General features: G+C 35.5%; 1 protein-coding gene across 2 annotated transcripts in view; it reads left to right on the top strand.

The window, feature by feature from the left end:
- Positions 1-27,233, top strand: part of LNX2 (ligand of numb-protein X 2) — a 95,332-nt gene that overhangs the window by 13,124 nt on the left and 54,975 nt on the right. Inside the window, exon 2 of one of the 2 annotated variants that reach the window (XM_031960752.1) lies at positions 21,883-21,996. The exons of the other annotated variant lie outside the window; for it this stretch is intronic. The gene's annotated coding sequence lies outside the window, so the exon portion shown is untranslated. The remainder of the gene's footprint in view (positions 1-21,882; positions 21,997-27,233) is intronic. 2 annotated transcript variants of the gene reach the window in all.

Consider the following 27,233-nt stretch of genomic DNA (forward strand, 5'->3'; position numbering starts at 1 on the left):
CTTCTCTTTAAATTTTGGCCACATTTGTTTTGCTTTTACAAACAGTTTAAATTTTATGTAATCAAAATTGTCTATTTTATCTGTCATGATTCTTTTTTGTATTGTTTGGTTATGAGTGCTTCAACTATCCCGGGAAATTTTGTCTTGGTATGTATATTGGCTACTAGATGACTTTCAAGATTTTTATCAATTTTTGTCAAATACTTGAATTACTGCACCATAGCTGTTTATCAACAACTACATTACTATGCTTGTTTGTTTCTATGTATTGTGTGCCTACTCTATTCCACTGATCAATCTCTTGTTTCTTACTCAAAATCTCATTGTTTTGATGCTGTATAATAGTTTGAGATCTGATACTGCTAGAACTCAGATTTTTTAAAATTAACTTTATATTCTTGATCTTTTGTTTCTATCAACTGTGCCACCTAACTGCCTTCTCCGCTTTTTTAGATCTGTAGTTTTGTAAAGACTGTTTAATAGTTTGTGTACTTCCAGTGTGTATATTTTGGCTGGTAGGTTATCAAGTGTATTATATGTTTCTGTCCATCAATAAACATTTATTTAGCCATTACTAAGTTTTGAGGACTGTGCTAAATGGTTACAAATTCAAAGAAACAAAAGCAAAAACCAAATAGTTCCTCCCCTTAGGGAGATTGCTATATTTTGGGGAGAGGCAAAAGCAAGTTAAAAATGATATGGGGGCAAGGAAAAGATACCACCTGGTTTGGGCACACAATGGAGTCCAGTCTAAGGAAATAAATAGCTGGAAAAGGGCTAACCTGGGAGCCCACTTTATTTATTTTGTTTTTAATTATTGTGACTTTTTATTGACAGAACATATGCCTGGGTAATTTTTTACATTATTCCTTGCACTCACTTCTGTTAGGACTTTTCCCTTCCTTCCCTCCACCCCCTCCCTTAGATAGCAAGCAGTCCTATACGTGTTGAATATGTCACAGTATATCCTGGATACAGTATATGTGTGCAGAACCATACAGGTCTCTTGTTGCACAGGAAGAATTGGATTCAGAAGGTAAAAATAACCCGGGAAGAAAAACAAAAATGCAAATAGTTTACACTCATTCCCCAGTGTTCTTTCTTTGGGTGTAGCTGCTTCTGTCCATCACTGATCAATTGGAATTGAGTTAGATTTTCTCTTTGTCGAAGAAATCCACTTCCATCAGAATACATCCTCATACAGTATAGTTGTTGAAGTATATAATGATCTCCTGATTCTGCTCATTTCACTCAGCATCAGTTCTTACAAGTCTCTCCAAGCCTCTCTGTATTCATCTTGCTGGTCATTTCTTAAAGAACAGTAATATTCCATAACATTCATATACCACAACTTATTCAGCCAATCTCCAGCTGATGAGCATCCATTCGTTTTCCAGTTTCTAGACCCTACAAAAACGACTGCCACAAACATTTTGGCACATACAGGTCCCTTTCCCTTCTTTAGTATTTCTTTGGGATATAAGCCCAGTAGTAACACTGCTGGATCAAAGAGTATGCACAATTTGATAACATTTTGGGCATAATTTCAGGTTGCTCTCTAGAATGGTTGGATTTGTTCACAACTCCACCAACAATGCATCAATGTTGGGAGCCCACTTTAAATGGAGACTTTTGGAGTAAGGGTTTATTGTTGTTGTTGTTGATGTTGTTTTTGAGGGGCTGAAGGTGCTCCTGTGGTGTAGGCACCAAAGCTGAAGAAGTCTCACTGGATGAAGTTTGCTGGGAACATGGTCAAGATGTAGTCCAACCCCAGAGAGTATAGCTGGTGAGAAAAGACTAGGTACAGCTTGGGAGTCTTTTTAAAATGGAGGCTTAGGGAAGAGTTCTCTGTTCTTTCTTCTACTTCTTGATCTACTTTTTGTAGTTACTATAAATGGAATTTCTATCTCTTCCCTCTAGATTTTGTCAACGATATATAGTCTCTTCCTCTAGACTTCTGAGATCCTTGATTTTTTTTTTTAAAGCTTTTTATTTTCAAAACATGCACAGATAATTTTTCAACATTGACCCTTGATTTCTTATAAACCAAGTTGCAAAACTTTTTCCCTTTCTTTTCTCTCCTCCTGTCCCTATTTTCCCATTAACTTGGGGCGGGGGGGGGGGGGGAACCTTTGTAGAAATTAGCACAGTCAAGCAAAACAAAAGCACACAAAGTTCATGGCTCACAGGTTATACATACGCATGTCCATCAGTCCATCATCTCTCTGGATTAGCCTGTTACCACAGGCTTCCTCTTAGGTTCTGGAGACATGGCTGGTCGTGGTGGGAATGAAACTGTGTTCCCTTTAATCTGTAAAATTATCACTCTGAAATTGTGCCCCTTTTTGATCTGTAAAAGAAGAGAGATTTCTGGACTTCCAGACTCTAGAGAGTCTATGAGAGAGTACATATTCTCCTGACTGGCCATTTCTAAGGCAAATTAGCCCATTGATAGCGGGATCCCCATTCAAATTCTGGCTGAAAAACCCTTCAAAGTAATTTCCATTGGGAGATCCTGGTCTGATCAGCTTAAACTGCCCCCAGCACCCCCTTCCCTTTTCCTCCACTCCCAAACAAGATCTGCTCATAAGAGGTTTTCTCTACTCATTTCTTTGCAGAATGTCCAAAGTAGCATGCTTTGCCTCTTTGACATAGCTACCAGGACCCTGTCTGCTATGAAAACATTTTCTTCTCAGCAAAAAACCTTTTGTTATTTCTCTGCCACTGAGGAAGTCAGTCTCCTAGCAAAGCTGACCTCTGCAGAGCCAATAAACTTCCTTTTTTGCCAGTCTAATATTTCAGGTTTGTGAATTCTTTCACAAAAGACCTGCATTGACCAAAAGGGGATTCCCACAGCTCTCTGACTGCCATTAGAACCCCATCTTTTGCACTGATCATTGTTCTTAAGAGTTGAAGAATTGTTGTTTTTAAAACTTTAGGAATTGTTTGTCTTACAAAAATTGAGAAGTGGAGAATGCTTAGCTAGGTGTATCTCGGAAAAACGTTGTTTTTGTCCGGGATTACTTTGAAGCCTTATCTATGTTACAGGAACTTGATAAAACTTGTACTCTGTTGGCATAGCCTTTCAAGAATCCAGAATCACCTCCATGACATATCACTTCGAAGTAAGCCTGAAAAGGTTTTAGAGGGTGTTAATAATGGCATTAGGCTGTGTATATAAACATTAAGTTTTAGTATTCTTCTTATAAGGTCTTTGGCTGGTTAAATAACATGATTAAAATATGATTCCTATTGAAGGAATCATAATTATTTTTGATACTGTTTGGTGAAATTGTAATGATATATGCAAACAGAAGGGTTGGAGTCGGTTTGGAATTCAAAGAAAATAGAGCCAATTGAGTTATTTCTTGTCATTGAAAGTAATTTGACAAGATACCATTGTTGGGGTATTTGCAGAGAGACTATTTAGAGAGTATTTCATACAGCAAACTGGGACACTGTTCCAAACTAGCACAGTGCATATGTAACATCATGAAAAATTATCCAGCTACCTTTGCTTAGGTTAGAAAACCTTCAAATTACCCTTTTTAAAAAATGTGGGGTTTTTATGCACATTGATACCAATGATTGTGCCAGACACATTGTGTTTATACACACAAAAAAGAAAGCTGAAAAGTTCGTGAGGGGCAGAGGGGGGTGGGTTAGCTATGTGGGAAGTTAAGATATGGCTGACTTGGGTGGGGGAGGTCCTTAAATGGAGATTTTGGAAATAACACTTACCTCCTTCCCTGCTTTCAGAGAAGTCTTAAGGATGAGATGAGTCCTATAGAGATGTGAGTACCTAGACTGATTTGACCTTACCTGAAAAGGTCCTTTCTGATCATATAATAAAATCCAAAGTAGTGCGATTGAATAGGAATTGACAGTTTATCAGTTGCAAATTAATAAATTATAAATTGGTCTCTTGTGTGAATTTCATTTGTGTGGTTTATAATGTTGCCATTATTACATAAATGTTCAAAATCTACTTGTTTCAGTTCATAGAGGTCTTTTGTTTTTCACAGAAATTATTTTTTATACTGCAGTAATGTTTTATTATAATTTGTTTAGCTATTCTTCAGAAGGTATCACCCCCTTAATTTCCACTTCTTTGTTATTATGAAAAAAGCTGCTATAAATATTTATTTAGTATAATAAAGATATCTGAATTGTGGGAGATTTATTCTTTTCCATTTTACCCTAGTTCTCAGGTTTGTAAATTCTTTGAATTAGCTATTTACTTAGGAAATGTAAAAATTGTAGTTGGGACCTTTACTTGATTTTCACATATATGTTAACACTTATTTTTTGTGTGTGATTTAAGTAGTTAATGACATTAATCAGTAGGTCTATTTGACATTGATGGGGGGAACACTTGAGAAATTCTCCTTGAACTCTCTCCTGCAAAAGATCTGCCCCAGAGAATCAAGATAAGTAGTTTTATTCTGTTATCCTCTCATTGAGTTGAAAATTAGTCCAGGGACACTCATTCAATTGGAAATCTTCTATTCAATTGGAAGATTTCAGTCTGATTCCAACTCAAACTGCTCCCAGCCGAGATAAAATAGGTTTCTGCTCAATTCTTTGCAGAGGCCCAAAGCAGGAACATGCCATGCCAAGGAATCTCTTTCTCTCCTTGGCATAACTGCCTGTCAGGACCCTTTGCCCTCTGAGAAGATTATCTCTCTCATCTACTTCTCTGTCAGGACCTAGCAGAAAGTCCGAGGCAGCTTGCTCTGCTTCATCTAGAACTCTGCCCTCTGAGAGGACATTCTCCTCTCAGTGTCAGCTTCTATTTCCCTTATAGGACTTTGCAGAAGCCCAAAGCAGGAACATGCCAGGTCATGGGACCTCTCCTTGGCATAGCTGCCTGCAAGGACTCCTTGCCCACTGAGAAGACACCCTTTTCTTTATATCTCTGCCAGGATTTCCCTGCTAGACCTTTACTTTTCTGTCAGGACCTTGGCACTGAGGAACTTAAGTTTCCTAGCAGAAGCTGACTTCTCAGAGCCAATATCTCTCTGCTAGGATTTCTCTGTTATACCTTTATTTCTCTGTTGGGACCTTGCCACTGAGGAAGTCTGCCTCCTCACAAAAGCTGATTTCTCAGTGTCAATAAACTTTTTGCCAGTCTTAACTTTTCAGGTTCACAAGTTCTTTTATGAAGGACCTGCGGCAACCAGAAGGGGTTCCCACAACTCTGCCCTGCGCCAAACCTCTAACTTGTAGCTCCTCTATGTTTATCTCTAGCTGTTCGAATTTATGTTCCTTGAGAACAGGATCTGGCTGCTTTTTTCTCTGTATCTTAGTGCACATAGTAAATTCATTAAGAAATCAACTGTTTAGAAGAACTAGTGGTTTATTGCAACTAAATCTGGCTTTATCTCTATACCTTTCATATAGAAAACATTCAATAAAAGTTTGAATTGATTATGAAGATGACTTTTGCCTTCCCCCCCCCCCCAATTACTTTTCTGAAGTTTAGTTCATTATTATTGCTCTGCCATTAGAGTTCATGAAGTTTCCTGTAGTACTATTTAGTCAGTTTCTGTGAAAACAGTAAGATTTTCACAGGTAAGGAAAGGTAAGGTAAGGAAACATATTTCTAAGTATCAATTTTGAAAATCTATATTCTGTGTGTTACAGAAGAAAAGAGCCCATGTCAAATTTGTGAATGCTAAATGTATTTATTGCTAGCTAATTCCTGTTTCTGTAGAAAGAAACATGGGGAAATGAAGTAAATAAAGCATTAATAAAAGTAAACACCTTTAATAACTTTGTTTTTTTACCTCTTCTAATTCCCCATCTCAGTTTCCATGGAAACAGGATACAGAAGTCAACCACTGAGAAAAATCCCTTATAGGTTTTAGCTAATAGTTAAACCAAGAATTCAATAATCAGCTATATACTTGTGGAACCTAAAGCTACAGAATATGTAGTAATTTAGATGGGGAGAGAGCAGTTATTTGATTTTTTAAATGTTAAAACTTTTCTATTTTTTTTTTGAGTATAATAGTTTACTGGAGGACAAAAGAATTTTTAAGGGACAAATATATGCTATATTTCTATTAGATAACTATGTTGACTTTTTACCAGCTTTATTTCTATTATTATATTATTATTGTTGTGACATCTTTCCCAAAGCCTGTTTTATAAATACCAAGCACATATTTCAGTTAGATTTCTACATTATTAGGACAAAATTTTATTATATAATAACTTCTTTTACAATACTATTTTACTAGTAGTTACTCTTAAGGTCAGATTGCATTGAAAAAGGCTTCTTCTGTGGTAGGGATAGAGCCAATTATATCCAAAGCTGTTTATATCACCCAGAGCTACTGACAAGGAAGGACAGGTGGGACCAGAACTCCCTAGGCACTGATTTACAAGGAAGTAGCATATGTCCTTGTAGAGCAATGTTATTGAAATGAAAAGCTATAAGGTGCATCTTGATATCTAGCTTTGGTCTAGAAGGAAATGGGTTTTAGAGTAGTCAGCAACCCATTATGGAGCCTTCAGTGGCAGCAGGTTGGATCCCATTGCTTTATAAATATGTGTGCCCCAAACCAGACACAAATGTATATTTTGTATGAGACTGTTAGAGGGTTATGGACACTTTATAAATTGAGGTATTATTCTTTGCATATTCACCCAAATTGATTTTAATAACTAAACAAAAAACCCACAAACTTTCCATTTGAGTTTTGTGAAAGCTTTTGAAGACTGTAGCACACGAAAATTCAGGGAAGGTCCAAATGATACACTGTCAGACCAGTCAGAAGGAAGAAACACCTAAGTATGACTCATGCTTGGTCCTTGCTCTTGGTCTTTTGAATCAAAATAGAGTCAAGCCATTAAGAATCCTTTTCTTATTAGGTTACTTGTTCTGGTAACAAAGGATATTTTGCTTGGAGAATTGCCTCTATCCTTTTTAAAAATTCAAGTGCTATTGGAAGTGGGCTAAGAGACTCCTAGATCAGGAAAGGGATGATAATCCTTTTACCTCATTCTTAACAAGTGGCCATGTAGTATCAGCTTCAACATCCTCAGATAGTCATGTGATAGTTCCCATCATTCCGTATTCAGGCAGCTTTAATTATTGAGTTCTCTTTGACACAGCTGAAATCTGCCTTTCTGTGACTTTTGTAGATTGGCTCCAGCAAAATGATTCTAATAATTTTTCTCTGTCTTTACTCTTTAGATAATTGAAGACAGTTCTTTTGTCTTCCCTGCTTTTCTCTTAGTCATCTATTCTTCAAGTTAGACATTTTCGGTTCCCTCAGTCATTTCTTATATGTTCTAGTTGAACGAGATGAGGTGAGATCTTTCAAGACAGTTGTGAAAATTGAGTAAGGCTTCATCTATTTCAAATCAAGGGCATACTTAAGCCCCCTTGTTACCCTCCTATGATATCAGTGTCTTTCTGTTAGGTCAAATATGGGCAACTATGTACTTATTGGTCAAGTTCAATTTCTTGGGTAGTTCCCTCGTTTAGAATGTAAAATCCTCAGCCAATAAAGATGATGGTCAGTGGTGGGAGGGGGTAATTGCGTTAGAGATAAAAAGTGTTGACCCTGCCCCCTACTGCCCTTCCTCCCTTCAATTGTCTGCTCCATGGGTGGGACGCCTGGTTCTCGAGAGAACTTATAATAAACTTTGCTTGGCTTCTAAAGATCTCTCCAGCTTTTTTTTTTTAATTATTAAATGCTGTCTGAACCACACATAGTTCACCTTAGTAAAGAAACATTCCATTTTGTCAGTGCTTGTCCTGAAAGGCATATCTAGAATTAAAAACAGATATGGTCTGACTGTTGAGGTCTAGATTGGGGGTACCTAAATGAAATTAGGGCTAAGTTGAGGTCTAGTGGCAGGTTTGGGGTACAGGGCGTCAAACGGAGCTCCCTTACAACCCCTTGGATTCGGGGCAAGGATAAGGTTGTAAATAAGGTCTAGTAGTGGCACTAGTCTCCAATAAAGGCATTTATTGGCCCGAGAACTAGATTGATAAAAGAGGTTTATTATTGGGTTTGGAAGTAAGGAGATAAGTGAAGGTAGAGATAAGGAAGGCACCGGTCCAGTGCACAGAGGGTCCTCACATGGCTATCATGTTTGGAATCTCTGCAAAGAGAGGGTCCCAGTGTCTCCCTTTTATAATGGGAGATTTAACTCGAGGGGCTTTTGGGTGTAGCCCCAAAGTTGGCTCAGATCCTGATGGGGCTGGGACAGGTCCGGATCTTCCATTGGAATTCAAAGGGACCAGGATTTGTGAGTCAAAAGGTAATTACATTAACTAGAGAGGTTTGGGAATTAAAGATAGGAATCTTTCCCACATCATGACCAATGCAGGAAGATTGTTCTGCCTATCCCAACTTCAGCAATTTAGGTTGTATTGCCTTTTGGGGCACTTATCACATTGATTTTTGATCACATGGTCAGCCTGGAAACACTATTGAATGAGATGAGGTGAGATCTTTCAAGACAGTTGTGAAAATTGAGTAAGGCTTCATCTATTTCGGAGTTGGAGTAGGCCAGAAAGACTTTAGGCATCAAGTCAAGGGCATACTTAAGTCCCCTCCCTGCTATCCCCTAAGGGCATACTTAAGTCCCCTTGTACCCTCCTATGATATTAGTGTCTTTCTGTTTAGGTCATATATGGGCAACTATGTACTTATTGGTCAAGTTCAATTTCTTGGGTAGTTCCTTTGTTTAAAATGTAAGATCCTCAGCCAATAAGGATGAGGGTCAGTGGTGGGAGGGGGTGTTTGCGATAGGGATAAAAAGTGTTGACCCTGCCGCCTATGGTGCATCCTCCCTTCGATTGTCTGCTGCATGAGTGGGGGTGGGACACCCGATTCTAGCAAGATCGTATAATAAACTTTGCTTTACTTCTAGATATTTCTCCAGCTTTTTATTAAATGCTGTCTGAACCACACACTATCTTAGTGACAGGAACCACATTTGCCCTGTTTTCTTTGCTGAACTGTACCCTGACATCACTAGTTTCTTGGATATTTCAAAGTGGAACTCCAGAGGCATTTCAGACTCACCTTGTTTGAAACAATTGATTACCTCCTCTCCCAAGTCTGCCCCTTTCAGACTATATCATTCTGGGGAGGGTGCTGGTGTTCTCTTAGGCTACAAAGCTAATGGAGCTCTGTAGCAAGAGTGATGGGTGTGGAGACGGAAAGCCTTATCCTGTTGCCTTTTTTTCCATGTAATTTTGGGAAAGTCACCTCTGCCCTCTTTGAACCATAGCTTGTTTCCTCATCTGTAAAGTAAGGTATTAAGCCACATGCCTTTTTAGCGCCCTTCTAGCTTAAATCATTGATCCTGTAACCTCAAAATCATCCTCAGTCTCTCTCTATATTCTATAACTTGCCACCTCTTATGAACATTCCCATCCCAACGTCTCTTAAATCTGTCTTTTTTGTGGTCACACAGTCACTACTGTATTTCAGACCATTGTCACCTTTTATCTGGACTATGACCTACTGACCTTCAGTGATAGTCCTAAAATACAAACAGGAATGACTGTCTCTCCTTAACTCATTAAGTTTTAGTGATTCCCTATTGTCTAGCATCTGAACACAAACTCCTGACATTTAAAGCCCTTTAGATTCTGGCTGCAAGCCTACTTTTCAAGTCTTATTCTGCATTCCACTCTCTACTTGTTAACCCTCACACATGGCATTTGGCCCTGTGCTTTGGCACAGGCTGTCCTTGTTCCTTTAATGTGCTCATTCCCTTTTTCTTCTTCTTGGAAACCTTAACCAACTTAAAGGTTCAAATGCCACTTTCTACATGAAGCTTTTCCTGATTCCACTAGTTTTTAGTGCTTCTCTGATTCCTCTCTCCACATTATTTCTTAATATTTACTTTGTGTGTATGTGTGTGTGTATTTAACTCAATTTGTGTGTAAATGCCAAGGTGGCCTTCCTTGGTTCCACTGAATGTATCTGCCTTAAGGGCTGCAATTTTCATTTTTGGCTTTTGTGACTTCATCTCCTAGCCTGGCACCTGGCACACCAGATATGCTTATAAGCACTTGTTAATTGTCTTTTATTAATTGCTTTTATTTTTTATTTAACCTTAGTTCTTAAGGTTTAAATGAGTACTTCTTAATAATACTTCCTATAAAAGCCTAATGAAACTTCTTAGGTATGATACACAAGGAACTATAGAATATATGTAATTATCATTTGTTACAAGCCAGGCACTGTGATAAGGGCAGAGGATACAAAAAAACGAGGCTAAAGAGAGTCCTTTCCTTCAAGCAGCTTATAGCCTAATGGGGGTGACAACATGCAAATATGTATATGTATGTATGTATATAGGCAAAGAGGAAGTAACACAAATACTGCACTAGAATCAAGAGAGGGTAGGAAAGGCTTAATAACACATACAGTGAGTAGTACAATCCCACATTGCTTTGTGAGTTTGGGAAAGGAGGAAAGGTTATTAAGTAACTGGGAGGAATCAGGGAAGTTCTCATAGAGCAAGTGGCATTTGAGTTGGACTTTAAAAGATGAAAAAGAAGAGTTTGTCAGTTGACAAAGACAGGACATTAAAGGCATTAGAAACAGTATGAAACTGAGCATCATGGTTGGAAATTGTAGAATAAGACCTGATTTTCTTGAATGTGACATCCATGGAACAGGAATAATATAAAACAGATTATGCTATTATCCTGCTGTAAAGGGTCTTGAATGCCAGACAATGGTGTTTTAATTTACTTGGTAGGAAATCATTGAAGATTTTTGAGCAAAAAAATAACAGAGCTTATGCATAAGCAAGAGTAGTTTGACAGCATTATAAAATATGGAGTAGAGTAGAGACAGGGAGCCATGTTCCAGAAAATAGTCACTTCAACACAGTTCATGTTGCTTTTACCTCTCAATCTTATTCTTTTCTACTAAAGTTTGTACTTTTTGGAATTAATCTTGTTTATAAGCAGAAAATCTCATTTTAAGGTGCAGAACATTTTAATGTTATGTTTGACCTCTAAGTAATAAAATGTTTTAGTTTAAAATAAAATAGGAAGCTCTTTAGTTTAATCACTGGTGAAGGCTTATACTTGATAGCTTTATATAAATATAATATTTTTATTTTAAAACATTGTAGATAGTGTTCTAAATGAAAATTAAATTCAGTCCAAAAAAGGGAAGCATATACCACTTTGTTAATATTAGCTGTGCTGGATGATGGCACATTAAAATAAATGCTCAGGAAAATTGAAAGTGAAGGTTTTTTTTCTCTATAGAATGTTACATTTGTCTTTTTCTGTCAAATGAATATAAACCTATCAATATTATAATCTCATCTTTTTCCAATAGTCTTTTGAATATAGCGTAGAATTTTTTTTTCACTATAGAATTTATCTTTCAGTTGAATCTAAATGCCTGTATATAAACGTATGTATATACGTTTTCCATTTTTCTCACCTATCAAGCTTTTACTGAACTTAAACCATAATTAGTTTTCTCCTTACATTTGAGTCACTATATTTGTAACAATTCATGTTTAAAACTTAAATTATCCATGACATTATTTTGCTAAACTTCTTATAAGCTATTTGTTATGTTGTCATATCAGAATGTATATATTTTGTTAACATATAAAATTACGACATACTTTTTCCATGTATCATTACACACTTAGGCAGAATATTTTACTGTGGTTTAGAAGTAATATACAGTTATTATCTTGAATAGTATTATACAGTATTGAACTTTTTGTACTATATAGTAACATGTTTGGTCCTTTAAAAATAACCATTTATGGATCTTTTATAATTGGTAGATATACATTAAATTTTTATTTCATTTCAAAACTAATTTCCACAAAAATGCTCAGAAAAGTTGAGAAATATAAATATCTGTCCTACCCTACATTAGGTTCCTTATGAGCAAATGCTATTATGCCTTGGTATTATTGAGACTATAATAACATTATGACAGGATTATGAGCTCCAAATATACATTTACTAAATCAGAGGATAGAATATAGTTCTCTAGTATCTGTAGAAAAGGATAATTCTATTTTAATTCCTTACTTCATTCTGAATTACTAACAGCTTTTTTTTCTTCTTGGAGTTCATTGTTTTCACAAGATAATATTCTGCCCTGAGAATTACTTGAAATTTGCCATGCCTCATGTTAGGCAGCTACTATATATACACTTTAATCTTAATAATTAAATGAGCATGCAATATTTTTTTAAAAGAAAATCAGTCGTTCTAATAGAAAATCAATCAGCTCTATTTCAGGTTTTTCAAGAAAGTGACATTCAAACAGTATATTTAGTAGTATGTTCATTTGCATCACAAATTAACTTAAATTGAAATACTTAGAGGATTTTCAAATCTAAATAAACTATTTGGAATAAAAATGTAAATCTTAAACTTGACTGATTTGTTACTGATTTATGTTAACTATCTGTTCTGTTTTAGTGAATCCTTTTTTCTGATAGCATTTGTAAAATGTTTTTATGCATCTTTATTATTTTATATAATCCTGATAAATTATAACTGGATGTTGTTAATTAAAACAAACTTTATTTTCACTAGAAGTATATTATAAAAATGATTTACTTACAAATAATAAAATTCTAAGAGCTGATCCTCCTATCCATTATAAATTTATGAGAAAAAGTTATGAAATATAGATTCTAAAGCACACGTCAAAAAATTTTATCACAAAGCAATTGTTTTTGCCACGTTTGATTTGTTGATCTATTTGCATTTAGTTTTTACCATTAACTTCATTGAATGGACAAAAGTGACATCTATTTGACATGTATGAATTATTCTAGTAGAAAAGTAAAAATTTTGTAAAGGTAAAATTGAAATTTGTGAAATAATAATCAGAAATTGAAGCAAATTTCTGCATTCTTTTCTGGTCAGAGCACACACACACACACACAGTACATTGTTCCGTTGTTGGTCACGATTTTTAAAAAAATTTATCTTATATGTTACACCTGCAGATGGGATAAAATGGCAAAAGATGGGGATAGTTGGTGTTCAAGGTATAGGAAAAATACACAATTGTACATTTTTGTTGGGGTGGTTTATTGCTTCAACTAGATACACAATCCAAAGAAGTCATTTGTAAAAAAGAAAGATACCTATTTATATAATAACATTAATGTCAGCTTTTTTTGTGGTAGCAGAGCTGGAAACTGTCAACAGGCAATTGAAATGTCAGGAGATTTAGGTGAATATTACAAGAGAAATTAACATATATGTGGAACCCAAAGAGTTCACAGTCCTTACAGAAGTTTGCATATTTATGAATCTACTACTAAAGGAGGAAGAGAAAACAAGAAGGGACAAGGCCAGGGAGAGGATAGGTCCAGTAATCCCTCCCCAAGGGAGGGAGCCAAGGCTATGGCATAAGCTACTTTCTTTTCCCTTGGGAACCAGATAGGAGGGTATGCTCATCTCCAAGGGACCCCAGCTATACAAGCACCGTCTCAACCTGTGACAGACCTGGCTGAAATCCATTTGCCTATCGACATAGGGAAATCCAGTTTGGGGTGCAAACAACAAATTATGTCTGGGTTGGGGTCTTGGGGGATTTAATTCTTGACATCTTCAGGGCCTCTTTGCATGCTCTGGTTTCAATGTTTAGGGAAAATATGGCAACTCAAAAAGACAAGTTCAGGGGAGACCTCTTAACAGTTCTTAAGTCTGAAAACAAAGTAGATGCCCATTGCCTGGGGAAAGCTAGTGTGCTATTACCAAGAGCTACCAAAAGAGATAAAGTGTAAATGAAGAAGAGGGTGAAGGGGGATCAGAAGGGTATCATATATGCACTGGAAATGTTGCTGGATTTAAAGTTAAAGAACCTCTTGTGCTTTTTCTGTGATCTAGACTATGTAAGTTATCTTTCAGGACCTGGATTTTCCTCACCTATAAAATGAGAGGCTAGTAAACTAGCCTCTTACTAAGGTCCCTTCCTGCCTTAAATTCTTGATCATTTGAACTTATTGTCATGTGAAAACATGTGTATGTTTTCATGAGAGTCCTATAAGGACAGAGAGAGGGACTGGGCCTGTGATTTCATTGGTAGAGAAAACAAATCACCAAATACAGGTCTATAACTTTGCAATTTATACTCTTTGAAAGTTGACTACAGCACTGAGAATTTAAGTGACTTTTTTCCATGGTGACAGCAATGTGTCAGAGGCAAAATATAACCATATCTTCCTGATTTCAAGGACTTCTCTGTTCTGAGATTTCTTCTGCTAATAGAAAGAAGGCAGATTGAGGATTAGTGGAGTTGGTAGGATTGAGGAATTTTCATGCTTCTTTACTATTCCTAGATTGTTGAACTGCTCTAATTTTTAGCAAAATTGAAAAGTTCGGGATGGAGGAAGTAATGCTTTATGATTTATATTCTCATGTTCAGTGTAAAAACTTGGGAATTTTTGGAAGCGAGTAGTAATTGTTATTTTTCAAAGTTTTCAAAAAATTCTTCAAGGTCAGGTTTTTGGACTGTATAAATATCAGATTATTCCCATTTCCCGGTACCATGATATGTTCTCTTTTTATGGAGTTATATAATAGTGCTTAACATACTACATTGAAACTTTCCACTTATTATCCTTCATAGAAAGAATAAGTTAATTAGAGAATATGTTGATAATTTATTTAGTTAGATAATTTTTAATATTTCAAAGTTTTAGATTATGGCTTTCCTTTCCCTTTTCAAATGCCTCTTCTTCCAGGCCAGAATTTGTTGTTTCAAAATGCTTAATTTCCTTTTGTTACCCTGCATAGCCATGTCTACAGCATGTGGTTTAGCACCAGTTAACCCTTTTTTCCTCTTTTGCTTTTAATTCCAAAGTAGAATTTTGAATTGAATTGGTTTGAAACAGTGTTATAGCTTTTTGTCCTTTTATATGTTGGGAATGTTATTTCATTTTCCACTAAGCATTTATGTGTTGCAAACATTTAATTTTAAAAGAGAATGTGGTTAGAGCAAATTTGATTTGTGCTTATTTTGTCCAGTTTTTATTTGAGTGATATTAATGAAATTTTTGCCAAGTGTCCCCAAAAAATTATATTGGAGTTTGTATGTTGTGATGTGGAATTATGCTAGATTAATTATTCTTGCTTCAAACATTAGGCGTTTTGCTTTTGGTGAGGTAAAAATATGACGGATATAGCCAAAATCTAATAAAGGAAGTGTTCAAGCCAGTAGCCCAAATAGTACAAAGGGTCCAAAAAAACCTTTGGGCATGGGCCCCAGTACCCTGCATCATTTAATTTGTTGATGTTATTATGCCAAATTAATACAATTTGAAGGAGATATTTGGCTGATTGGCTTGAGTCCTCAAAGGAAGATAGATTTAACAGGCAAGAGAGATAAAGGTGATGCATTCTAGAATGGTAATGGCCTGGGCCAAAATGAGGGAGGTAACAGGAACATAAATTAAAATATGAAAAGTACCTTAGATCCATTTTATATAATCCCTTTGTTTTCCAGGTGGAGAAATTTAGGGAGGGCCTAGAGAAGTCAAAGAATTTACCTATTTAATGGCAAAGCTGGGAATTGAATTCTGGTCTTTTGATTCCAGGTTAGGGCTCTTTCTACTTACCAGCCAATTCCATGATAAGACTGAGTGATCACAATTCCTTAATATCTATACTGGTTGTAAAGTCCAGTTTCTGATAAGAGGGTGCAAGGAGACTCCAGAGAAGTGAGGTAACATCTCCGACTCCCCCAGTGTTGTAGTGTGGACCTGGACTCTGAGCATGTGACCTTGGAGAAACCCACCCCATTTCCCTGACTTTGTTCATTTGTAAAAAGAAAGCATTGGATTTCTATAACTTCGAAGAACCTTTCAGCTCCAAATCTGTGATCCTGTCATCTGAAGGAACAATGTATACAATATTTTTATGATCTTTGTTTGCTCAGGCAAGGTGGGATGGAGTTGCAGTAACTACTATTACTATAGTACTTTGTTGTCCTATAAGAATACTGCACCACATCTTTATAGGTAAACATTTGAGTTGCAGTAGTATTGTTCCTGTACTGTTGTGGATTGACAACATTTATTTGTTACTACCTATTACGTAATTGTCTTTGTGAACAGAGGCACCTAAAAATATCTTATTAATAGTTGTCTGTTTAGCAGCCTTCAATTTCAGTTTTTAAATCATAGAATAGTGTTGTCTTAAATGTTTTGAGGCTCTCATTTATTCTTAACTTTTGGCAGGGAAAAGGGTAAAATATCTTATATTCACTGGATAGGCATGGGTTTGTTTGTTTTTGTGTTATGTTGAATTCATGACAAACTATAGGGTAATATTAAAACTATTCAAAATTAGTATTCTGTTTTGAAACAAGTTCTGATTCCTGTAAAACTCATGTTTGAAAATAAAATCTTTTAACTGCCTTGTACATAGTAGGTACTTTTAATGATTCTTAAAGTTGAATTTATTACTCATTATCTTCATGATTTTTATATTGATTTCAAGATACAACTGCTTTGTAGGTTAATTGTAGGATATCTTCTGCATTTTAATGGTAACTCATTTTATATGACATATTTAATGTTGTCCAAAGTACTTCCTTCACAGTAATTTTGTCAGGTAAATAGGACAAATATTCTCAGTGTCAGCATTATGCTTATTTTATAGATGAGGAAAGTAAATTTGTCCAAATTCATATAAATGGCATGTTGAAGAGCTAATATTTGAATCCAAGTACAATGCCTGCACCTATTAAATAATTTTTTAAAAATTTTAAAAAATTCAACTACATCCCCATTTAATAACTCTGTGAGATGTGGTATTTTATGTGTGGCATATTTAGTTTTGTAAAATAATGAACCATGTTTTATTGTACTTTAATTTTATTTAACATATTAGAGCTGAAAGTCAAAGAAGATTTGTCTGTAGATAACAAAAGACAGTTGATAGTAGCATTGCACTTAAGAAATGATTCTGGCTAAAGGTCGGTGGTAATGTTAAGGCTAATAATAAGCTGCTCTTCTTTACTCTTGGAGACTGTTATGGGTTGGAATAAAGCCAGGAATGAAAGTAATCGGAACCCTGCTCTATTAGTGTTCTGGAATTGTTTTATACACATTAAGTTGAAACTGGAAGAAAATGAACATTTTAAATGAAATTATTCCTAATTATTGATTTAACTGACTAGCTTCAAAAACAGCCATCCCAGTTTCTATATCTTATGTATAGTTAAGGTAATGAAGTGCTAAAACCTTAATTACTAACAGTGTAATTGTCATAAAACCTATGTTAACTACTGGATTGTTGTGTTTCATTTATTTTATTGTTCAGGTTTGATCACAAAATAGCAGCTTCCTGCTGAGGCAGAATTGGATTTGACATTAAAAATTATATCAGAATTTATTTTGTTTTTGTTGTGTATTTTCAGATGTGTCAGGAAAATTTTGGCAGAATTAAATAATTAAATCTATGAAGTCCACAAATGTCCTTTTGTACTAGTTGACAGTATCTCCTTAGGTTAGATGATTTATTAGCAATATTTCCTTTCTGCTATATATGCCCATCAATGGATTCCAGAAATCTGTAGATAAAATTCTATTTTGTGTCTTATCTATTGCATTTTTTTTGTTTTATGACAAACTAACATATAATATAAACATAGAGCTATTTATTTTAAAATGTTGGTATAAGAACAGTTCTCACAAAAATAATCTTTTAGGAGGTTGTATAAGTTTCTTGTGGGAAGGCCTAAATCCCCCTAATTTATTGAAAGGCTTTCAATTAAAGATATTCTTATATGATAAGCACAAAAATATAATTAAATAGAAATAAATTTTGTTCCATACTAGACCTGTGATAAAAGTGTGATTAAATGCGTCATCCTTTTCAATCTGTAAAATAAAGTTAGTTTCAAGGGGTGGTTAGGGTTAGGGTTTCCTTTATAGAAATTATTTGTGTAGTTGCCATTTATGGATAATAAAGGTATTTTTTTTTTTAATGTTTTGTGACCAAAATTAAGCATACTTTTATTTGCTCAAGTAACGATTGCATATTTATGCCTGTTTATATTTGATTTAATAAGCACAGAAATACCAAGTGAAGTGCTAATATGTTTGCAGTAATGGGAGAAACTATCTTGGCTCTACAAATTACCATTCTTGCGAAATCAGAGAATCCTCACAACTGCTACTAGTAGCCAACTCCAGATTATTCCTGGAACAGATTACCCACACAATCTAAGACAAAGTGCTCCAGTATTGACACAAAGTATAATTCAATTAAAAAAAAATTATTAAGTACCTGCTATGTGCCAGCCACTGTGTTAAGTGTTGCATATATAAAAAGAGAAGGATGTCCCTGCCTTTTAGGAGTTTACAATCTAATGAGGGAAGAATATATGCAAAAGGAATCTGGTGCTGAAACCAAGCAGAAGCTGCAGAAGGAAAATAGCAAAGCACTGCCCTCTTCTCTGCCCCTGTATATTTACAAGCTTAGTTCCTTTACTTTTATATTTATTCCTATATAGCCCTTTCTCTTGTTAAACCATATTTCCAAACACTAGGATAAAACTGTTAAGGGTTAGAGAGGGAACGCATCAGCTGGAGATCCACAAGTGAAGAACAGTTTGCTGTGGGAAATTTGTCAGAATAAAACATGCTAGGCTATAAGCTGGTGGAAAGAGGGCTGGATTTATATTGAGGCAGGGGACCTGGTCTCAGTTTCTGCCTGACCCTTTTTTCTCAAACTCAGTATTATCCATAGCGATTCATTCCTACTCTTCCATCTACAATGTTAGCTACCACATCTTGTTTTTTCTACCTCCATAGCATTTTCTGTATACTTTTCCTTGTCTTTACTCATATACCTTAACTCATGCCCTCCTCACTTCACTTTAGTCTTGGACTATTACATAATTATCTCCTAATTCGTCTCTCTTACTCAATTCTTTCCTCTCTGATTCATCCTTCTTACAACTGCAAGAACTTTACTTAAGTGCCAATATGATCACATCATTTCTAAATTTCGGGGGTTTCTTCTTCTAGGATTAAATACAAACTTGGGCATTTAAAGTCCTTCACAACTTGATCCCAGTCTTCCATTTCAGCCTTACTGTACGTTATTCCCTTCCACACACAGGGTGGTTTAACAACTTTGCTTAGACTTCTTTCTCATTAATAATCATTCTTTCACTCTCCTTGTCATAGTGATGAATTCTTGGCTGCTGATGGAACTCCAGAACTCTCCTCCTTTCTTCCCATGCACCTCAAGGATCTAGCTATCCTTTTGACTGTGTGACCGAAACATCTTTTTAGTAATTAACAAAATTATTTTCATCTCAAACTTTCCTTTCTCCTCCTTTCTTCGGATAATTACTGAAATCTTGTTCCTTCTTGACATTTTTCTGGCTCTCATCTAATGTTGGTTACTCTTTCATTTTTCATACTCAACTGGTTTTAATGGAATTGCCCACCATTTTTACTCCAGATTCTTCATCTACTCAGCAGTCTCCTCTTCTTTAAGGTTCTTTCAAATCAAATTTATCAGTCATCCCAGATTTTTGTTAGCTCTTAGCTACATGCAGACTTCCATTCCCTTACCTTTTTCAGTGTGTTTGATATCTTGCTTAGTCTTATTTCCATTTCAACTTCTTCTAACATACATACATACATACATATATAAATATTGATTCTTCCTCTACCACTTTGGATTTTCCAGTACCTTATTCTACTCTCCTCCCATGACCTATATTTCTCTATTCCCTTGAGAATACATGGATGTTCATACTTGAACTTACTTACACTTTTTTATTATTGTTTGGTTGTTTCCAGTCATGATATGACCGCATTTGGAGTTTTCTTGGCAAATATTTTGGAGTGATGGAGGCAAACAGTCCCTGCACTTGAAGGAGAGATCACAGTGTAATGGGGCAGACAACATGGAAATAACGATATTCAAACAAGATAAATAACAGATATGAAGTAGAGAGAATCAATAGAGGGAAGGCACTAGCATTTTTTCCCCCTCAGTAGTATTTTACTTTTGCAATTACATATAAAGATAGTTTTCAACATTACTTTTTGTCTCTCCTTTACTTCCCTTTCCAAGCCAGCAAACAGTCTTATATAGGTTATGCATTTACAATCATTTAAAACATATTTCCATATTAGTCATTTGTGAAAGAAGAATCAGAACAAAAGGGAAAATGTCACAAGAGAGAAAAAGTAAACAAACAAAAAGGTGAAAATAGTATGCTTTGATCCCACATTCAGTCTCTATAGTTGTCCCTCTGGATGTGAATGCCATTTTTCATCCCAAGTCTATTGGAATTGTCTTGGATTGCCTCATTACTGAGAAGAGCTAAATCTGTCATATAGTTTATCATCACATGATATTTCTGTTAAGTGTTCTGATTCTGCTCACTTAGCATCAGATCAAGATCATGGGAGTTTTTTCAGGCTTGTCTGAAATTGGTCTACTCATCATTTTTTATAGAACAATAATATTATATCACATTCATTAGTATAACTTGTTCAGCCATTCCCCAATTAATGGGCATCTTTTCAGTTTCCAATTTCTTGCCACGACAAAAAGAACTGCCACAAACATTTTTGCACTTGTGCATCCTTTTCCTCCTTTTATGATCTCTTTGAGATACAGATCTCATAGTGACAATACACTGTTAGATAAAAGAATATGCACAATTTTATAACTCTTTGAGCATAGTTCCAAATTGCTCTCTAGAAGTATTGGATCTGTTTTCAATTCTACCAATAGCGCATCGGTATCCCAACTTTCTCACATCTCCTCCAATATTTATCATTATTTTTCCTGTCCTCTTAGCTAATCTGATAGGTTTGAAGTAGTACCTCAATTTTAATTTGCATTTCTCTAATCAATAGTGATTTAGAGCATTTTTTTCATATGACTAGAAATGGTTTTAATTTCTTCATCTGATATATCTAATCATATCCTTTGAGCATTTGTCAATTGGAGAATGACTTGTATTTTTATAAATTTGATTCAGTTCTCTTTATTTTAGAAATAAGGCCTTTATCAGAAACACTGGCTGCAAACATTGATTAGAAGGGAATCAGAAAGCTAGGAAACAAGTAGGGGGGATGAAAAGGGAGATAATTCCAACTGGTGAAAATTTATGAAGTCAAGAGAATGGAGTGTTTGTGCAAGGAACGGAAAGGAGGTCATTATCACTGGATCTCAAGTGTATGTAAAGATAAATAAGGAATAAGAATACTAGAAAAAGGGGGAGCTGCAGGTTAGGAAGGGATTTCAGTATCCAACAGATAATTTTAGACTTGATCCTGGAGCATATGGAGAACCACTGGAGTTTATTGAGTAGGGGAATATTGACTGGAAATAGGGAGAGAATTAATTTTGTCAGGGAGATCAATCAATTGACTTTCAATAGCCTAGGGGTAAAGTAATGAGATCCATGGCATAGTTAGAAAAGAGAACATATGTGAGAAATGTTATAAAGGTAAAGTCAATAGACCTTGGCAGTAAATAGGATATAAGGCAGGGGGAAGTATAAGAGTTAAGAGGTTGATTCCTAGACTAGAAGAATGTTGGTAACCTTAAAAGTTATGAGAAGTCCAGAAAAGAAGACAGTTTCAGGGGAAAATAAATTGACTTCAGTTTTGGACATGTTGAGTTTAAGATGTCTTTGGAATACCTATTCCGAAATGTCCAGTAACATGTTAAATATGAAGAATTCAGAAAAACAGAAACTTACATGAAATAATGACTAATAAGCAGAACAAGGAAAAAATAATTGCTCAATGATCATAATAATTTTAAAGGAAAGAACATAAAAAACTAAGCTGCATACTGATACAAAACAGGCATTTAATAAGGCCTCCTTCTGTCTGTCATATTTCCAGGGACAGTTGCTTGTGATAACACAGTGCCTTGGCTATGTACACTTCAAATCCAAGTTCTCTGCCAGAGGTTATAAGAAGAATGATCACTTGTCAAAATAAATGACTGCAAACAAGGTAATAGAGTTGGTAATGTATTATCTTTCCATCAAAACTGCTATCCCAAGAAAGTGGAATATGAAGTAACAAAAGTATTTTTTGAAACCTCAAAATATAACCCTTGTATGTATAATAATACTTGTATTAGAGACACATTCTTTGCCTATTTCCTTTAGGATTTCTTTTTTGAAAGAAGACTTTGCTTATCTCTTAGGAACTACAGAAATTTTGGCAGCAAGCAAAAAATGGGGGCAGCTTAGTGGAGCAAAAAAAAGCAATGTATTGATTCTTTGATGTTTGATATAAAGGATGATTTCTCTAATGCCCAGCTTCTTAAACTATGGTTTGCAATCCCACATGGGGTCTTGTAACTAAATGTAGGTATCACAAAATTATGATTTATCATCAGCAAATGTTTGGTTTGTATACCAATTTTATGTACCTATATCCGCAGGATCTCATAAAAAATTTATCAAATAAAAAGGGATCACAAGAGGAAATAATTTAAGAAGCCCTGCTCTAATACACATGAGCATCAGTAGATTTATAGTATGAACTGGTCATATTTTCAGTTTTTATTAATGTGATTTTTCTTAGTGCTCTATACATGAGATGTGATTTTAAATATTTTATTTTCATACTATATTTTTATATTGCCAAACTTTACTATTCTTTGTTCCTTTTGTATAGATTAATGCTAGTTTGCATGATTGAAATAAAAGCAATTGTATTTGACATGAGAGTAGCATATTGGGATTTAGGTTCAGCCATTCCCAGTAAGATAAGGGGTGAAACAAGGTTGCCGAGTATTACCATTACTGTTCAATATTGTGTTAGAAATATTAGCCTTGGCAATAAGAGAAGAAAAAGAGATTAAAGAAATTAGAATAGGTAATGAGGAAACCAAATTATCACTCTTTGTAGATGATATGATGGTATATTTAGAGAACCCTAGAGAATCAACTAAAAAACTACTAAAAACAATTTATAACTTCAACAGAGTTGCCAGATACAAAATAAATCCACATAAATCATTAACATTTTTATATATTACCAACAAAATCCAGCAGTGTTGTGATATGGGAGCCACCTGCCAGTGGCTGCTGCAGATCTAACTCAGACCTGTAGATTGGATCTTTTCATGTGAGAGGATGATAATATAAAGAGACAGAGACAGCTGCATTGTCTGACCTTTCTCCTCTTCCCTCTTGCCTCTAATTTATTTCATTCCCAATCCACAAGACGTCAAAGGCTACTTTGCAACTCCTTCAACTGTTATGATCCACAGCTGCAGAGGCTCTCAGAGAATTGACCTGTCCCTTCACCACCTAGGCATGGTCCTTAACAATTCCCCATTTTTTTCCCCCACAGCATGGTCAGTAAGTTTGTGCATTAGCTGTTATCTAAGTCCACATGCAAAGACATCTGAGTCTGCATGCTAAGGAGTGCAAACAACACTGTAGCAAGTGTTGAATCTTGTGAGATGTCATGGAGGTAAACTTTCAAATAAAGAAGAGGACTATATAGTCAGAACAGGCATTTAAGTCTCATCAGTCTCCTGGCTCAGCCTTTTGATGTGTTGGCCCATTTAATTATCCTGACTAAAAAAGTCTTACTGGGTCTCTTCTCTCTTTCCTTCCCTGTGGGTTACCAAAGGAACTCTGGGAGGATCCTACTCACAAACAGCTCTCAGGAGCTGCTGTTTCTTTGTCTTTGTTTCTTGTGTTTCTTATGTCCACGTTCAGGTGCCATATGTTGTGATATAGGAGCCACCTGCCAGTGGCTGCTAGAGGTCTAACTCAGACCTGTAGAATGGATCTTTTCATGTGAGAGGGTGATGATGATGCAAAGAGACTGATGGGTTGTTGTGAAGCCTAAACTCTCTCCTCTTCCCTCTTGCTTCCCAATTTAACATTCCTAAATCCACAAGGAACATCTGTGTTAGTAAAGGCTGATTTGCAACTCCTTCATGTTTATGATTCACAGCTGTGGAGGCTCTCAGAGAATTGACCTGCCTCTTCACGTGGCATGGTCCTTAACACAGCAGCAAGAGATACAAAGAGAAATTCCATTTTAAAATAGCTGTCGATAGTATAAAATATTTGGGAATCTTATCTGCCAAGGCAAAGTCAAGAACTATATGAACACAACTACAAAACACTTTCCACACAAATAAAGTCAGATCTAATGAGTTGGAAAAATATCAAGTGTTCATGGGTAGGCCTAGTGGATATAATAAAAATGACAGTATTATCTAAATTAATCTACTTATTCAGTGCCATACCAAAATCCCAAGAAATTATTTTACAGATCTAGAAAAAATAATAATAAACTTCATCTGGAAGAACAAAACGTCAAAATTTCAATTTTCAATTTTTCAAAATTGAAAATTTAAAAACCTGCAAATGAAGGGTGGGCTAGGCTGTACCAGACCCAAAACTATATTATAAAGCAGTGGTCATCAAAACCATTTGATACTGGTTAAGAAATAGAGTAGTCGATCAGTGAAATAGATTAGGATCACAGGACAAAATAGTCAATAACTATAGTAATCTAGTGTTTGACAAACCCACATACCCCAGCTTTTGGTGTAAGAACCCACTATTTGGCAAAACTGCTGGGAAAATTGGAAATTAGTGTGGCAGAAACTAGGCACTGACCCACAACTAACATCCTATACCAAGATATAAAATAGGTTTGTGAATTAGATGTAAAGAGTGATATGAAAAGCAAATTAAAAGTACCAAGGATAGTTTACCTCCCATATCTGTGGAGAAGGAAGGAATTTGTGGTCAAAGAATTGGTTCATTATTGAACTGAACACAAAATAGATTTATGGTAAGTTTTAAAAGTTTTTGTACAAACAAAACCAATTCAGATAAGTAAAAGGGAAGCAATAAACTGGGAAAACATTTTTACATTCAAAGATTCTGGTAAAAGCCTCGTTACTAAAATATAAAATTGACTCAAATTTAAAAGAATTCAAGCCATTCTCCAATTGATAAATGGACAAAGAATATGAACAGATAATTTTCAGATGAAGAAATTGAAACCATTTCTAGTCATATGAAAAGGTGCTCTAAATCGCTATTGATCAGAGAAATACAAATTAAGACAAAGCTGAGGTACTACTGCATACCTCTCAGATTGGCTAAGATGACAGGAAAAAATAACGAATGTTGGAGGGGTTGTGGGAAAACTAATACATCATTGGTGGAGTTGTAAACTGATCCAATCATTCTTGCAAACAATTTGGAAGCCCAAAGGGTTATCAAACTGGTCATACTGTTTGATCCAGCAATGTTTGTACTGGGCTTATATCCCAAAAATTTTTTGAAGGAGGGAAAGGGACCCATATGTGCAAAATGTTTCTGGCAACCCTTTTTGTAGTGGCAAGAAACTGGAAACTGAGTGGATGCCCATCAGTTGGAGAATGTGTAAATAAATTATGGCATATGAAAATATGGCATGGAATATTATTGTTCTGTAAGAAATGATCAACAGGATGATTTCAGAGAGACCTGGAGAGACTTTTCTTGAACTGATGCTGAGTGAAATGAGCAGAACCAGAATATCATTGTATATGGTTAACAGCAAGATTATATGATGATGATTTCTGATGAACATGGCTCTTTACGAAAATGAGATGATTGAGGCCAGTTCCAATGATATTGTGATGAAGAGAGCCATCTACACCCAGAGAAAGGACAGTGGGAACTGTGTGTGGATCCCAACATAGCATTCTCATGTTTTTTGTTGTTTGCTTTAACATGTTTAACATATATTGAATAACTTGCCCTCTAAAGAAGGGGGAGGAAATTTGGAATGCAAGATTGGTGCAAGGGTCAATGTTGAAAAATTATATGTGCATATATTTTGAAAATAAAAGGCTTTAACAAACAAAAAAAATTACTGGGAAAAAAAAAGAAAAGAAAACACTAACTGGGGTCACAAAGAATCAGACGTGACTGTACCAATTGAATAATAATAATAAAAAAAAAAAAAAAAAGCTAGTGCTGAAGTCTTAGTAGTGATGTCTGATATAATGTTTATGCATTTCCCTGGGGCTACACTGAAGCACAAGGTGTCCTGGTCTCTGGAAGCTGCCTCTTTGTTTGGGACTATGCTGAAGAATGGGAGGGTCCTAGAGCTAATGCCTACCTAAATGCTCAAGACTAGGCTCAAGCTTATGGAGGAGGCCTTGCCACTGAAGGATGCCTGTTTGCTCAGGGCAATGGTGAAAGACCTGTGGTTCTTGGAGCTACTGGCTCCCCTGGCTATCCTAAAGTTGGAGTGTTGATGTTTCTACTCCATCACTGAGGTTCATTATCTTCCACTGGTTTGCTGAGGTGAGCTCGCTATTGGCTTTCTGGGACACTTCCTGTCCTGGACTGCAAAGTTAGACCTTTCTTGCCAATCTTTTAAGTTTCTTGGCTCCCAGAAGTCTGCATCCACATATTTTAGAAGGCACTAAAAATGGGCAGCGAATTGGACCCAGAATTGGGATCAAATACCAGAATCCTACAATATGTTGTTTCCAAGAAATGCATTTGAAGCAGAGAGAAAACATAGAATAAAGGTAAAGAGCTGTAATAGAATCTATTATGCATCAACTGAAGTTTAAAAAAAAAAAAGGCAGGGGTAGCAATCTTGATTGCAAACAAAGCAAAAGCAAAAATAGACCTAATTAACAGAAATAGGGAAGTTAAACTACATTTTGCTATAAGATATCATAGACAGTAAAGTAGTATAGATACCATGCTATGCCACTTGGTGCATATGTTTGGTAAGTTACAGGTGTAGTACTAAACAAGAGAGAACATTAAAAAATATAAAATAATTTTGATTATATTGAATTAATAGATTTTTGCACAAACAAAATCAATACAATCAAGATTAGAAGGCAAGCACAAGCTTGTGGAACAATCATTATAGCACTTCTCACATATATAGAGAACTGAGTTGCATTTATAAAAATATAAGCCATTCCTCAATTGATAAATGATCAAAGGATATGAACAAGCAGTTTTCAGATGAAGAAGCCAAAGTTATCTATAGGCTAAATTTCTTTTGATTAGAGAAATGCAAATTAAAATAATTATGGTACTACCTTACATCAGATTGACTAATATGGCAAAAAAAGGAAAATCATAAATGTTGGAGAAGATGTGGGAAAAATTGGGACATTAATGTATAGTTGGTAGGATTATTAACATATCAGACTCTTGGAACCTTGCTCATAGGTCAAATAAACC

The sequence above is a fragment of the Sarcophilus harrisii genome, chromosome 3, assembly GCF_902635505.1.
Source record: "Sarcophilus harrisii chromosome 3, mSarHar1.11, whole genome shotgun sequence".
In the NCBI taxonomy this organism is placed as follows: domain Eukaryota; kingdom Metazoa; phylum Chordata; class Mammalia; order Dasyuromorphia; family Dasyuridae; genus Sarcophilus; species Sarcophilus harrisii.